Below are 16,530 nucleotides of genomic sequence, written 5' to 3' on the forward strand. Positions count from 1 at the left end.
CGTTTCTTTAATGATCTTTCATCAAAACAGTAGTAACCATATCTAATACTAATGGAGACAACAGTCATATAGTCATCTGGCAGATATTTGTTACTAAAACCAAGGATCATATTTTTTTTTCAACTTGACAGAAGCCAGACTTGAAAACGGGGTTGAAGTGAGTCCACAATATCTAAGATATATGATTAATGGGAATTTATTAAAGAAGCACTTACCCTATTAATAGTAAATAACCACTTAAGTCTATCTGCTACTAAAGATGCAGTCTTTGCCCTTCTAGACTACTGCCCAAGAGAATGAACCAACACCTTTTCTTCCTTATAAGGGGTCATGTCTGCACACCTGACACCACACCCCTAGGATGCGGTCACCACTGAAAGTCCATTGGCAAAACAAGATGCCACTAGAAGACACCACATAGCTGCTGAGGAAGAAAGAGACCCCTGGGCTTTACCAGTAAGCCAAGACTATGTGGAGATATGCAAATTAATAGAAATAGGTTAATAATTAAGAGAGAGCTAACAATAAGAAGCCTAAGCCATCAGCCAAACCGTTTATAATTAGTATAAGCCTCTGTGCATTTATTTGGGAATGAAGTGTGACGGGACTTGGCTGGACAGAAACTTCTGACCACACAGACTTACCTGGAAAGAGTAAACTTCAGTTGAAAAAAAATACTTCTATCACATTAGCTTATTGGCAAGTCTCTGGGGCTATTTTCCTAATTAATGACCAATGTGGGAAGACCTAGCCTAATGGCAGATTTTCTAGGTGTTCTGAAAGCAGGGTAAACAAGCCATGGGGAAAAAGCCAGTGAGCAGCACTCCTCTGTGGCCTCTGATTCAATTCCTGCTTGACTTCCTTACCTGACTTCAATTAATGATGACCTGAGAATTAAAAGTTAAAATAACTCCTGATCATAATGTCTTTATCACAGCAATAGAAACCAAACTAAGACAAATCACAAGACAAAATATTACACTATGATGCTGATAACTTCAAGGAAATGAAAAAGGGGAAATAAAGTTGTGAACGTAATTCTTCCCCAAAGGGGGGAAAAACTGATTTTTTCTTTAAGCAGATTTGAAAAACTTAAGGAAAGATTGATATGATCCTAGGATCTAATATTCCAAAAGTGACAGGAGGCTTCGGGAGATAAGCTTCCAACTGTTACATCACAGATAACCCAGGTGAGGTATAAACTCCAAAGCCAGAATAACTACCTCAAAGGTTATGAATGAGATGAGAGCTGTCAAAAATAGAGATAGAAGGTAAAATATTCAAAAATGCTTTATGAGTTCATTTCATGTATCAGTCGTGTTCTTAGGAATGTATGTGATGTGACAGGGGTTTTATATATGGCTTTTTAAGAGGAATGAGGGTTCTAGATCCCCGTCTCAATTTCAACTAGAAATTTCTGCTTTCAACTGTTAATATCAGAGTCTCACAAATTTCACTGAAAGTACAAGTTTCCATTGCTAACAAAGAATCTGAAGTTCCTTGGGAATGCATAGAATGCAAACATGTTTAGAGGTTTTAATAGCTGCATGATCTGCAGTGCACTCGTGTGTGGTTTTGAACAACATAGCTTCACATGCGCTGTTTTATGTCTTACTCTTCTTTAAGATGGAGAATGTTGTACTTTGTTTATCAAAATCTCAAATAAATTTGCACTAAGTTATGAAAATTTGCAACTGCTATTAGGCAAATCACTGTCTCCTTCAGACCTTCAGAATATAGTGAGTACTGTGTGAAACAAATATTAAGTTGCTCTTAAGTACTGATGTCAGTCTGAATTTGAAGTCCTGATGGATGCCTCTGTGACTCCTCTGATATGTCAATCAAGGATGTAGGTCTGGAATACATAGTGAACAGCAGGGGTGAGTACCATGTGGGTGTCAACAATTAGAAACCAGCTACTGAAAATGTGAGATAGAATCATTTCTCCACAGTCTAAAAAAACAATGATGGTGAACAAGATAGATATTCAAAATCAATAAATAATATGTACTATTACATTCACAAACATATACTAAGAGATCACACTTTAATCTAGAACAAGGTTTCTGTGGAGTCTGTTTCATATGGTTCTTGCCTGGTTACCATAAAATTTTACTTTATTCATGAATTTTCAGAAAAAAAACTGCTTAAAATAACTTTAATCAGAGATCTTATTTCTTAAATTCCAAAAGTTCAATCTTCCAAGAAGAGATGAATGTTGCTTGGTTTTATAAATCATTTGGACAAACATGTCTCTTAAAAAAATCATGTTAACCTTAACCTTTCATAGTACTAATAAAGACCCAGCTGCCTAATAATTAACTAATAGGAAATTTCTATATTTTCATTTTAATGCTTATGACCCCTCACATGTGAGGATTCTGTCTCATGTAATTACAAAATGTACCTTTCTTATTGAAGAATAAAAGCTTATTATGTAGAGTAAAAATGAGTTTCATATAAAGGAAAGAAACTGTGTGTCATTTATGGTTTAATTCTTTGGAATTGTGTCTCTAAGCTACTTTCTGAATATGATGTCTGCCTTGATTTATACTTCCGAGGAAGGCATAGTTTAGTCTGAGATCAAATAGATATCCACCAATAGACTTTAATATCCATTAATATTTTTGCTATTGTTTCACTTCTTGAGAACTTCAATCAACTGGATTTGAAAATATATATACTGAATTCTAGATCTATTTTCCTTAAAGAATGGTGTTAGATAGGACACTTTATTTTCATTTCTAGACATCAATAATACACCTGGCTTCCAGAAACGTTTTGCAGGTGCTCTTTAACCTATATTTCTCTCATTTTTTGTTCTCCTCAATGAACTTAAACATTTCTTGTTCAAAATGCTAAAACTTGTTTGTTGTCATTGTTTGTCTTTTAAGACATAGTTTCTCTGTAGCCCTCTCTGGCTGTCCTAGAACTCACTCTATAGAATGAGTGGCCTAGAACTCAAATAGATCTACCAGCTTCTGCCTCTGGAGTACTGGGATTAAAGGCATGCATCACAACTGCCTGTCCAAACTGTAAAATTCTTAAACTGTATACATTTTACACATGTGTGTAAAACCTAAATTGACCTTTCCATTTCATCTTATTGGTTTTGGTTGGACTTGATTCCCTAAATACCATCATGTCCTGAACAGTGAGAAGTGACACTATGACAGGAACTAAAATTTGCTGTCTCTGAAGCATGATGATAGTAGTTCAGAATCATCTGTATAAAGCAGACTGATATCACCACTCTAGCAGTGTGATTTCCTTTTGCTTCACTATCCTCACAAGGCCATGAATTAGACTGCTCAACTGTAAATGTACTCATAATCTTTTACTAAGTAAATCTAATATTCAAGTTCAAAAGCTATCAAAATCAATGCACATTCTTTTTTTTGTAGCAATACAATTCTAATACACTACACATGGCCCAGTTTCCAGGGTTTAAAAACTTTTCTTCTAATTTATATAATTTTTATATAATTTATATAATTTTTAAATTTAAATTTTGAGCAAGCTTATTTTACATATAAATCCCAGTTCCCACACCCTCCTGTCCTGCCCTGTTTTTCCCAACAAACACAATCCCATCTCTGCTCCCCAGGGAGGGTGAGGCCTTCTACAGGGAGTCTTCAAAGTCTGTCACATCATTTGGAGCAAGGTTCAGGCCCTCCCCCATGTACTTAGGCTGAGGGAATATCCATCTATGGGGAATGGGCTCCCAAAAATCCATTCACATACTAGGGATAAATACTTATCCACTACCAGAGGCCCCATAGACTGTCCAGTCCTCATAACTAACACCACATTCAGGGAATCTGGGTCGTTCCTATGCTGGTTTCCCAGCTATCAGACTGGAGTCCATGAGCACCACCTTGTTCAGGTCATTAGATTCTATGTCTTTCTCCAGCCTGATCTTGACCCCTTTGCTCTTCACTCCTCCCTGTATGCAACTAGGTTCAAAGAGTTAGGCTGTGTTTAGCTGTGGCTGTCTGCTTCTGCTTCCCTTAGCTACTAGATGAAGGTAATCATCAATCTCATTATCATGGAAGGTAGCCATGATAGTCTCCACTATTGCTTAGATTGTTAGTTGGGCTCATTCTTATAGATCTCTGAACATTTCCCTAGTACCAGATTTCTCTTAAAACCTATAATGACTCCTTCTATTATGGTATCTCTTTTCTTGTTCTCCTCTCTTTCCCTGACTCAGTCTTCCTGGTCCCTCATACTCACCTCTGCCTTCCTCTTCCCCGTAACTCTCTCTTCCATGCCCCCATGCTCCCAGTTTGTTTCAGAGATCTTGTCCATTTCCTCTTCTCCAGGGGACCATGTTTATCTCTCTTAGGTTACTTCCTTGTTTCCTAGCTTTTCTGGCAGTGTGGATAGTAGGCTGATAATCCTTTGTTCCATACATACATATATATATGAGTGAGTACATACAGTGTTTGTGTTTTTGTAACTGGGTTACCTCACTTAGCTTGGTTTCTTCTAGTTCCATCCATTTGCCTGTGAATTTCAAGATTCCATTTTTTTTTTTTAGTTGTTGTTGTTGTTTGTAACACTAAGTAGTCCTCCATTGTGTAAATGTACCACTTTTTTTCCATCCATTCTTCAGTTGAGAGGCATTTAGGTTGTTCCAGGTTCTGGCTATTACAAAGAATTCTGCTATGAACATAGTTGAACAGATGTCCTCCTCCTCCTCTTATGAATATCCATCCTTAGGGTATATGCCTAAGAGTGGAATTATTGGATCTTGAGATAGACTGATTCCCATTTTCCTGAGGAATTGCCATACTGATTTTCAAAGTGGCTGTATGAGTTTGTACAACAAACAGTGGATGAGTGTTCCCCTTTCTCCACATCCTCTCCAGCATAAACTGTCTTTGCTGTTTTTGATTTTAGCCATTCTAACAGGAATAAGATGGTATCTCAGAGTTGGCTTGATTTGCATTTCCCTGATGGCTAAGGATGTTGAGCACTTTCGTAAGTGTCTCTCAGCCATTTTAGATTATCCTATTGAGAATTCTCTATTTAGTTCTTGTAGTGAGATAGTCCTTCTGTGGCACTGACCACGCCCATTGAGTGGTAGAGCCATGGGCGGAAGTGACCTATGGAAGGAGGTCGGAGCAAGAGCCAGGAAAAGCTCTCTTGCTGTCGGGACTAGGACAGGAGAGCATCCGGTGGAATTTCCTGGTGTTCATCTGTCTAGGTTGTAAGTTATTTCTCCCTGAATAAACATCTATTTGGCCTATTTGTTTATCCTGATCCTTATTTTACAGCAATATCTGGTGTCAGATCTTTACCTGACTTTTTAATTGGGTTATTTGGTGTTTTGGTAACTACCTTCTTGAGTTCTTTGTATATTTTGGAAATCAACCCTCTGTCAGACATGGGGTTGATTAATATCTTTTCCCATTCTGTGGGCTACCATTTTGTCATATTGACTGTATCATTTGCCCTGCAGAAGCTTTTCAATTTCAGGAGGTCCCATTTATTAATTGTCAATCTTAGTGTCTGTGCTACTGCTGTTATGTTCAGGAAGTGGTCTCTTGTACCAATTCATTCAAGGGTACCTCCCACTTTCTCTTTTAAAAGGTTCAGTGTGGTTGGATTTATGTTGAGGTATTTGATCCATTTGAATTTAAGAATTTAAGTGCATGAAGATAGATATGGATCTATCTGCAGTCTTCTACACATAAGCATGCAGTTATGCCAGCACCATTTGTTGAAGATGCTTTCTTTTTAACATTGTATAATTTTAGATTGTCAAAAATCAGGTGTTTGTAGGTGTGTGGGTTAATATCAGGGTTTTCAATTCTATTCCATTGGATTTCCTGTCTTTTTTTGCACCAACACTGAACTGTTGTCAGGACTATAGTTCTATAATAGAGCTTACTTAAAGTAAGGGATGATGATGCCTCCTGAAGTTCCTTTATTGTTTTGGTTATCCTGGGTCTTTGGTGTTTCCATATAAAGTTGAGTATTGTTCTTTCAAGGTCTGTGAAGTTTTGTGCTGGGATTTTGATGGGGATTGTATTGAATCTGTAGATTGCTTTTGACAAGATTGCCATTTTTTAATATGTTGATCCTTCCTACCCAAGAGCATGCAAAATCTTTCTATTTTCTGGTATCTTCTTTAATTTCTTTCTTTAAAGACTCAAAGTTTTTATTACATACATCTTCACTTGTTTGGTTAGCATTACCACAAGATTTTTTATGTTGTTTGTGGCTATTGTAAAACACGATATTTCTCTAATTTCTTTTTCAGCCCCTTTATCGTCTGTATATAGCAGGGCTACTGAATTTTTTTTAGTTAATCTTGTATCCTGCTTACTTTGCTGAAGGTGTTTATCAGCTGTAGGAGTTCCCTGGTAGAGTTTATCTGGTCACTTATGTAAACTATCTTATCATTCCCAAATAGTGACAATTTGATTTCTTCCTTTCTAATTTGTATTCCCTTGATCTCCTTTTGTTGTCTTATTGCTCTAGCTAGAACTTCAAGTACAATGTTGAAGAGATATGGAGAAAGTGGTCAGACTTGTCTTACTCCAGATTTGAGAGGCATCGCATTGAGTTTCTCTCCATTCAGTTTGATGTTAGCAGTTGCTTTGCTGTATATTGCTTATAATATGGTTAGGTATGTTCCTGTTATCCCTGATCTCTCCAAGACCTTTATCATGAAGGGGTATTGGATTTTGTAAAAGGCTTTTTCAGCATCTAGTGAAATGATCATGTGGTTTTACTTTTTCAGTTTATTTATATGGTGGATTGCATTGATGGATTTTTGTATGTTGAACCATTCCTGCATCCCTGGGATAAAGCCTACTTGGGCCTACTTGGTCATGGTGGATGATTTCTCTGATGTGTTTTTTTATTCACTTTGCCAGTATTTTATTGAGTATTTTTGCATCAATTAGGATAGCTACACCTGCTTGCTTCTTGGGTCCATTTGATTGAAAGATCTTTTCCCAACCTTTTACCCTGAGGTAATGTCTGTCTTTGAAGCTTGGATGTGTTTCTTGTATGCAGCAGATGGATGATTTCTGTCTTCTTATCCATTCTATTAGCCTGTGTCTTTTTATAGACGAGTTAAGACTATTAATGTTGAGGGAAATTAAGGACCATTGATTGTTAATTCTTGTTTGTTATAGATTTGTTGTTGGCAGTGGTATTGTGTATATTTTTGCACTGCTTTATCTTTTGGGTTCAGGTGAAATGGGATTATCTATTGCCTATGTCTTTGTGAAAGTAGTTAACTTCCTTGGGTTGGAGTTTTCCTTCTAGATCTTTCTGTATGGCTGGATTAGTAGATACGTATTGGGAAAATTTGGCTTTGTCATTAAATATCTTGTTTTCTCTGTCTATACTGATTGAGAGTTTTGCTGGGTATAGTAGCCTGGGCTGGCATCCATGGACTCTTAGTACTTGTAGAACATCTATTCAGGATCTTCCGGCATTGAGAGTTTCCATGGAGAAGTCAGGTGTAATTTTGACAGGTCTGCCTTTATATGTTACCTGTCCTTTTACCTTCGCTGTTCTTAATATTCTTTCTTTATTCTGTATATTAGGTGTTTTGATTATTATGTGTCAAGGGGTCCTTTTTGTTTGGTCCAGTCTATTTGGTGTTCAGTATGCTTCTTGTACTTTCATAGGAATGTCCTTCTTCAGATTGGGAAAGTTTTCTTCAATGATTTGTTGTATATGTTTTCTTCACCTTTGAGCTGGGCTTCTTCACCTTCTTCTATGCCTATTATTCTTAGGTTTGGCTTTTTTTTTTTTTTTTTTTTTTTTTCAGTGTCCCACATTTCCTGGATGTTTGTGGTAAGGATTTGTTGGTTTTAAGATTTTCTTTGGTCCATGAATCTATTTTCTCTAGTTTATCTTCAATGCCTGAGATACTGTCTTTGATCTCTTGTATTCTGTTGGTTATGCTTGCATTTGTAGTTCCTGATCATTTGCCCAGTTTTCTATTTCCAGCATTCCTTCAGTTTGTGTTTTCTTTATTGTCTCTATTTCAATTTTCAAGTCTTGACCTGTTTGAGTTGTTTCCTTCATCTGTTTGATTGTTTTTTTCTTGGCTTTCTTTACTTTCTTTAAGCGATTTGTTCATTTCTTCCAATCTTTTGTTTGTTTTTTCTTCCATTTCTTTAAGAGATTTTCTTATATCATCTTTGAGGGCCTCTATCATTTTTATGAAGTTATTTCTTAAGTCATTCTCTTCTGCTTCATCTGCTTTGGTGTGTTCAGGTCTAGTTGGTATAGAGTCCCTAGATTCTGGTGGTGCCATGCTTGTCTTTGTATTGTTAGGTGTTTTGTTGTATTGCTGTCTTCCCGTTGCTTCTTCTAGTGGGTGCAGGTGGGGTCTCTCTCTCTATGCTACTCTCCCGGTGTGAGTAGGTGGGTCACGAGTTCGATGTTTAATTTTAAGTGTGCTGAGAAAAGAATACACAATTTCTCAAAATAATATGTACTGAAGAGCATTGTGAATGACTTTTTAAAAACCTTTTCTTTACCAAATAGCTTGTCTTAGTGCAAAGAATTCTATAAGCTTCCCAATGAATTGATATGTTTGTGTGTTGGTTTAAATTTATAATTTGTCATTTGTACTCCAAAACAATAAGGCTATTTTTATAAATAAACTTTTTATCAAACATGTTTACTTTTTTATATGGAATTAGATTGTCCAGACTATACAGGACAGAAATGAACATTACATTTTTCACTTGGAGCTCCTAAGAGCAATCGTTTGTCCTACCACTGTTACAGAGGCATGCTTTAGTACAGGACCATAGACAAGTCCACTAGTGTAATCTTGGAGCAAAATCATACAACTCTAGTATGAAGACAGAAAAGGTACAAGCATTGTTTCCAAGATGATCTTCTTGTGTTTCCACCATGTTCAAGAGCTCTGGTCATAGAAAACAGCTATAGGTCAGACATTGCCTATAGGATTCCTTAGTGAGTTCAGGATAAGGTCTGCTCATGTGACTCAGACACACCATGCTCACTCAGCATGACTGTGTCCCTGTCCTGTCAAGGAGCATATTAACTCCAACACAGCTAATAGTATTGGCCCAGGTGAGACCATCGTGCAAGCATCTCCACATACCCATCTCCAAGTGTGTTCAGAACTCAGTATCTGTCCAGTGCATTATGCTGTCACAATTAATTGGTAACAGTGTGGCAATACTCTACTGAGTCAGTGACTTCAGCTTAAAGTATACAGCATTACTTAGTGGCCCAACTTCCAGAAATGTACAAAAAGATGCCTCCAAGGTCTTTTTATTTTTTTTTTGTGAGGACATACACTGCTTTTTGTTTTTTAATTGCAAAATTAATGCATACTAATTTAGGCTTTGAAAAATATCAAGTCTAAATTAAAACTAAAAAAATTATGCTTTGGTAAATGACAGCTTATGTTTTATTTTTGCTCTTTGTGCTCACATACAGAAGCATATTGAAAACATTATCTTATAATTTTGGGGGGAGGTGAGGAAGTTTGCTTCAGCTTCTATGTCAGGGCAGGAACTCAAGCAGAGCAGGACCCGGAGGCAAGAGGTGATGCAGAGTCCATGGGGGAACACTGCTTACTGGCTTGCTCTTGAGGACTCTACTCAGTCTGCTTTCTTACAGCACTCAGGAACACCAGCCCAGGGACGGGCCCGACCCACTGTCAATCATCAATCAAGGAAATGCACCTTGGGATTTCCCACAGGTCAATCTTTTGGAGGTACTTTCTCAGTTAACCTTCCCTTTCCCCAAATATGTGTAGGTTTCCATCAGGATTACTCCTGGGATCATGAGGAGCTCCAGTATTGCTACACCTTCCCAAAGTCTTGTACTAGTGTGGGAAACAACTCCTGAACACTGTACCTCTGGAGCCACCTGCACATCCTTCAGGTAGGCTAATAGGCAGGCATCTCAAGGCTCTTCTCCATAGCAGCTGTTTTGTCTCCATAAACTGGAGGAAGGGCCTTGTGAAAAGCCAGGTCTTGCCAAGTTCTTCACTTTTTTTTTGAGCTGTTTGCTCTCTGAGCCATGTAACTTCATAGTCTTGTTTCTTAATATACTAAAGCATATTTTTTCAAAGTCATTTACTGTTTTTTCAGAAGTAATCATTTGGGATTGCTGCAGAATGGTGTAGACTCACTGTAGTGGTACACCCAATGTAAAGATACAAGACTAGGAGTAAAGAGCATCTTCTCAAAAATACCTTTAAAGTCCAGTAAATTCTCTATAACTGTGCCAGAGTTTATAGTCATTAAATACAGATTCAGATAGTTGCAGGGGAAAAAAATCTACTAACAAAAATTTCTACAGGTTTTAAAAATGGAATCATTTAAAATGAGGAAATTTGTTAATATTATGATGGTGAAATGCATTAAAATGACTTAAAACCTTAAAAATTATTTTAATTAAGACATTTCATAAATGTTTAAATTGAATTTTCAAATCCAATTTGACACCTTTGAAGATCAGTTCTGCTGTCAGAATTCATAATGGTGATGTATGCTATATTTGGAAAGTGGTGTCTGTGCATGTGTGTGTTTGTGTTTGTGTTTGTATGTGTGTGTGTGGTGTATTTTATGACAGAAATTCATTAACTTCATAAGTGTTTGCAGCCTTGGCTAAAAAGACAGCAACATATATTTGAGCATGAGAGGAGAATGAAAAGAAATTAAAAAATAGGTTATAATAGAAAGGTAAAACCTTAGTATATAAATATTTCCATTAAATGTACATGAACTAGAAAATTTAAATACAAGGCATGTGAATCTGGATTAAAATTTTATCAGCAAGGCCATTGAGATAGTTCATTGGGTACAAACACTTCCTGCATAGTCCTGAGGACCAGAACTCCAGACCTTATAAAGAAGCTGGATGCAGCAGCATCTGTCTGTAGTACCAGCAATGCTATGGCTATGACATAGTTAGGAGACAGGAAAATGTCCTGGGAGCCTACAGGCCAGCTATCTTAGACTGCACAGTACAGCAGTAAAGACAAAAGACACTGTGACTCAAATAAGGTGGAAGGTGAAAACTAACTCTCAATAAGTTGACCTATAACTCCACATGCCAATAGCACATATGAACACACACATACACATAAGAATATAACCACTTCAAATATAACAATATAGGAAAATTGAAATGAACACACACACACACACACACACACACACACACACATATACTGTAATTACTAATAAAAAATCAGAGGTGCCTTAAGAGAAATAATTATTTTTCAAGAACATATTACATACAATAACAAGGTCAGTACACCAAGACTGCACAATAATCATACAGATATATAATTCAAACAATCAAACTACAAAATTCAATAAACAACCTGATTGATGTGAAAGGAGATGGTGATGTCAGCATCCTCATAGCATCAACCGATATTAGAACTAAACAGGAAATCATGAGGAGCACAGCAGAAATAACAATATCATCAGCCAACATCAAATTCACAGTTGCAGAACACTTGCCCTGAAAGCGCAAACATACATTTTTTTCAAGCACCAAAAGGATATTTACCAAGTTATGTGATGTCCTGAGCCATTAAAGAAATCTAACTATTGTCAAAGAATTGAAACAAGATGGGATGCATATGAAGCAAAAGAGACACATGACTTCTCTCCAGTGTTTGCATTCCTAGGTAGAAAATCCATAGTCTTTGACCTGACTGCTTACTTCTCTGAATTTTCACACTGGTCTTTGGGCTACTGGCAAGTATCTACATGGAGTATGACTCTCAGTCATAGTGTAACGCCTCCATGCATTTTATTGCCTGCCTTTCATTCCCGAATTTCTTGTTTCAGTTTTTCCCTTATGGCATCATTTCCCTTCTGTCTAGAGAGCTTTCTTTTTTCTAGGTGCTCTTTAGAATAGGTCTCTGATTATATCTGAACTCTCTCATTCTAGCTGAACCGTGACAGTTTTTATTGTACATGGAGTCACTATGGGTATTCCCACCACATACAATCTTGGCTTGAGGGATGAGTACTTCTATAGGTGCTCCTTCTTCATGTGGCAGACATATTCACCCAGTCAGCCTCTAGGCTGCAGCTCATCTCTCCTTATGAACAAAAAGATCACTGGACAATTGTGGCATACTCCTTTGATCCCAGCACTAGGAAAGCAGAGGCAGGAGGATCTCTGTGAGTTCAAGGCCAGCTTGGTCTACAGAGTGAGTTTCAGGACATCCAGGTGTTGTGGAAAATTAGTTTAACTTCAAAAATATATGTTACATTTGTTTATTCTGCATCTGTTTAGTTGTGTAAAGATCTGTTGCTGATTCACCTTGCCTGCCTAAGGCACCTGATTTGTGTAATAAAAAGTTGAACACCTAATAGTTAGGCAGGAGAGGGATAGGCAGGGCTGGCAGGCAGAGAGAACTAATAAGAGGAGAAATCTGGGCTGGAGAATGAGAAGAGAATAAGGGAGAAAGAGAAGAACACACATGGAGCCAGAAGTAAGGCAGCCACCAGACAGCCAGACATGTGAAGCAGGAAAGAAAGATATACAGAAAGGTAAAATGTTCTTGATGTAAAATGTAAATAAAGAGAAACATTAAAATAAGAGCTAACATAAGGCTGAACATTTATAACTAATAAAAAATCTCTGTGTCATAATTTGGCCCTGACATAAACCTGGTACAGCCAGGGTTACACAAAGAAACCCTGTCTTGAAAAACAAAACAATAAGATGTAAGTTCTCAAGAAATAAAATCAATAATACAAAGGATACAGCAACAGAAAACACTGGTACTGAGCCAAAAACTCAAATGATCAATGAATGAGAAAAAAGTCAATAAACTCCAAAACTGCAAAGAATCAGATAAGGAAGTTATCTGATAATAATTAGTTTAAAAAAAATCTAAAATCCTTCTGTAAGCAACATTTCTTAGATTAATGAAAAAGTTGGCAACCAAAATATAAGAAATAATAAAGTGGAGGTTGTATAGGAGTTAATAAGAGTAGGGATGACTGGATAGAACAGTGGGTATGAAAATGGATCAAGTAATTTACAAATCTGGTAAGCCAAAAGAAAATGAGCTAAAAGCAAAAAGACTGTTGCCATGGTAGAGATATGTGTGCATGTTGAGTTTCAAAAGGGAGATGGGGATACAAAATAGTAGGATAGGTAAATTATCCAAAGAATCAATAGCTAAGAAAGTCTAAATTTAATGGAGAGGGAAAAGTTCCATAGATTTATGAAGTGGACTGAATTCTACTTGGGATGAATCTAAGTAATTTCACACCAAATACATTAAACTTATGAAAACTAAAGACCAAGAAAACATGTTGAAAGAAGCCAGCAAGAAATGACAGCCCGCCTACAGGAACAACAGTCTGAATGACAGAAACTGTGAGAGGCCAGAAGGAGCAACACATCTTAAAAGTCTATATTCCCTCAAAGTGCCATTTGAGAGTTGGGGGATACAGATATTCTTGTTATTAAAAAAAAAAAAAAAAAAAAAAAAAAAAAAAAAAAACTAATGGGATTCCTCAGAAACCTGTTATTAAAGAATAGCTAAAAAGAATTGTCTAGACTGATAAGAAAATTGTGACAGAAAATTTTAACTTTAAGAAAGAAGGACAGGCTGTATATAAGTAAGTGTCAATATAGCAAACTGTAATAAGTTAGACACACATGTACATTATATTACTCTACATGTAATATATAATTGTAATTTGGTTCAATAATATACATTGTATCCTAAAACAATTAGAAAATCATACAAAGCAATCTCCTAATGAACACTATTTAAGTACATAAAATGTAGTTTACTTTCTCTTAGAACAACAACATATTCCAAAGGAATCTTCACTCCGTAATCAGTGGGATTGTAGCCATATTTTGCAGCTCAGCACAATTTTCAAACTAGTTAGGTAACTTGCTCTGACTGGAGAAGTTGAATCGTGGATCCTTCTCAGTGTTAGTTCACCACAGAGGTCCTGGATAACTGTAGCATATTCATTCCAACTCTCATCATGCATTGATAGAAGACTATTCCTGGAGAAAACAGGAATTAATTTACAACCACATCCCCACACTGTGCATGCAGGGTTACTAGCCTCAGTAAGGGAAAATGGGTGGTGTTGTACCCTGAAGCAGAAGCTCTGAGAAAACACAGGAAGTAGGAACACAGAAACATCTACCCCAGCAAGTATGGGGAAGAGAAGTGGATGCTGGTTACCATACCATAATGACAAACAGAGGATTAAGACTGTTGGAAAAGGATGAGAGATTGAATATGATGAGCTTGGTGTGCCTATAACACAGCAGACCAGATGTGTGATTCTGGAGAAAAAGAAAAGACTTGCCAGTCTTGTGTCTTTCAAACATTGTTTCTAAGTTAGAGACTTAAATTTCCTCTAAGAGAGTATGACATTGCTGTGTTCTAATGAATAATAGGATTGTTATTTTCAGGCTTCTACATTACTGGCTATGGTATGTGTACCACCATACACACACACACACACACACACACACACACACACACAAACACACAGAGGCCACATGGAACACACAGATCTTCCTAGCATGCTGAATTCCTTTAAACACAATCAAGTGAGCCAGGCTCGGAAAATATACTCATCTAACATTTATAACTCAATGAAGGACTATAATTCTTAAAAAATGATAACTTCCATTGATAGTTGTCTTAGTTAGGGTTTTATTCCTGTGAAGAGATACCATGACCTTAGCAACACTCATAAAGGGAAACATTTACTCGGGGCTGACTTGGAGTTTCAGAAGTTTAGTTCATTATCTTCATGGTGGGAAATATGGTAGCGTTCAGGCTGGAGAAGGAGCTGAGAGTTCTACATTTTGATCCACAAGGAGAAGGAAGAGACAGTGAGCCAATAGGTCTGATTTGAACTTCTGAGACCTTAAAGCCCACCCCCAGTGACCCATTTCCTCCAACTAGGCCATACCTCCTAATAGTGCTCACTCCCTGTGAGCCTATGCAGAGCCATTTTCTTTCAAACCATCACAACAGATAAAAAAAAAAAAGCATGGTAAAGTTGGTGATTAATTGCCTCCAAAAAGCTTCAGGATTTGTAATATGTAAGCCTTGAATGGTCAGTGTGATGTTCATGGACTTCAGTCTCACTAGTAGAAGCTTCACATATGTAGTGTAGTACATGATATCCCATCATGAATTTAGACAGTCTTTGTGAAAGTGTGGTTATGGTTGCCATGCTGAAGGGCTGGTAACACTTAAGAATCATTTCTGGATTTTAAGTACATGGAGTAAAGGTGCATATAATCAGTGAAGTATTTTCAGAATATGTTTTTACAAAGTAGAAGCAAAGTAGCAAGGGTGGTGTATATTTGCTCTTTTGGGCTATATAGAATCATTTGAAAACCTGCTTTTGTTTTGTTATTTACTTCAAAGTGAATACTGCTTTCTTCCCTGTGCTCAGAGTAACAAAGGGCCAGATTCTCCCAATGATTCCACTCACATAAATCTTTAATACAGGCCTGGTCAAGTAATGAAAGGCTCTGTTCATGCATGTATTATTTTCTAGTGTCTGCAGAGATGATGCAGTGATTAGTAAGTTTCCTCATATGAAGCAATTCTGGAATTGGCAATGGATTATGGGTACTTCTCATGAGCTTAACCTATTTCCACCCTAGTTCTTTAAATGAAAATACAAGCTGTCTGGTATCACTAATAAGTACACTTCCTCCCTAAACTAGACAGAATTAATAGGTTTACAGCAAAAGGTTCTTGCAAACAGAACAATTTGTTATTAGAAGTAGAAGGAACCCTCAAGGAATGAGTATCTGGGGTTCGATTTTTGGCAGATTTTATTTGAAGACTCCATCATAAACCTCCTACAGCTAATAAACACATTCAGCAAAGTAGCAGGATACAAAATTAAAATCACTCAAAAATCAGTAGCCTTTTTATGTACAAATGACAAACATAACAAGAAAAAAATAATCAGACAAACAATCCCGTCACAATAGCCTCAAATAAAATAAATAATCTTGTAATAAATTTACCCAAAGAAGTGGAACATTTATGCAGTGAAAACATTAAGTCACTGAGAAAAGAAAACAAAGAAAATGACAGAAGATGAAAAGATATCCATGCTCATGGATTGATAGGAGCAATGGTGTAAAGATGCCTAAAGCAATCTATAAATTCAGTGCCTTCCCACACAAAGCTCTTATGCACTTCTTCACAGAAATTGAAAGAATCCTTTTAAATTTCATTTGGAAATACAAAAGACCCAGGATGCAAAATAATTTTTGACCAAGAAAAGAACAGCTAGAATTATTACCATCCCGGATTTTCAGTTACACCACAAAGGTACAATAATAGAAACAGCATGGTATTGCATAAAAACATATTTATTAATAAAGGGACTAGAATTGATGTCCCACATGTAAACTCCCACTCCCACAGCTACCTAAATTTTGATAAAGAGGCCAGCAATACACATTGAGGCATCTTCAACAAATTGTTATGATCCAATCTGGTACCTACATGTAGAAGAATGA

The sequence above is a fragment of the Phodopus roborovskii genome, unplaced genomic scaffold, assembly GCF_943737965.1.
Source record: "Phodopus roborovskii unplaced genomic scaffold, PHOROB, whole genome shotgun sequence".
Lineage (NCBI taxonomy): Eukaryota > Metazoa > Chordata > Mammalia > Rodentia > Cricetidae > Phodopus > Phodopus roborovskii.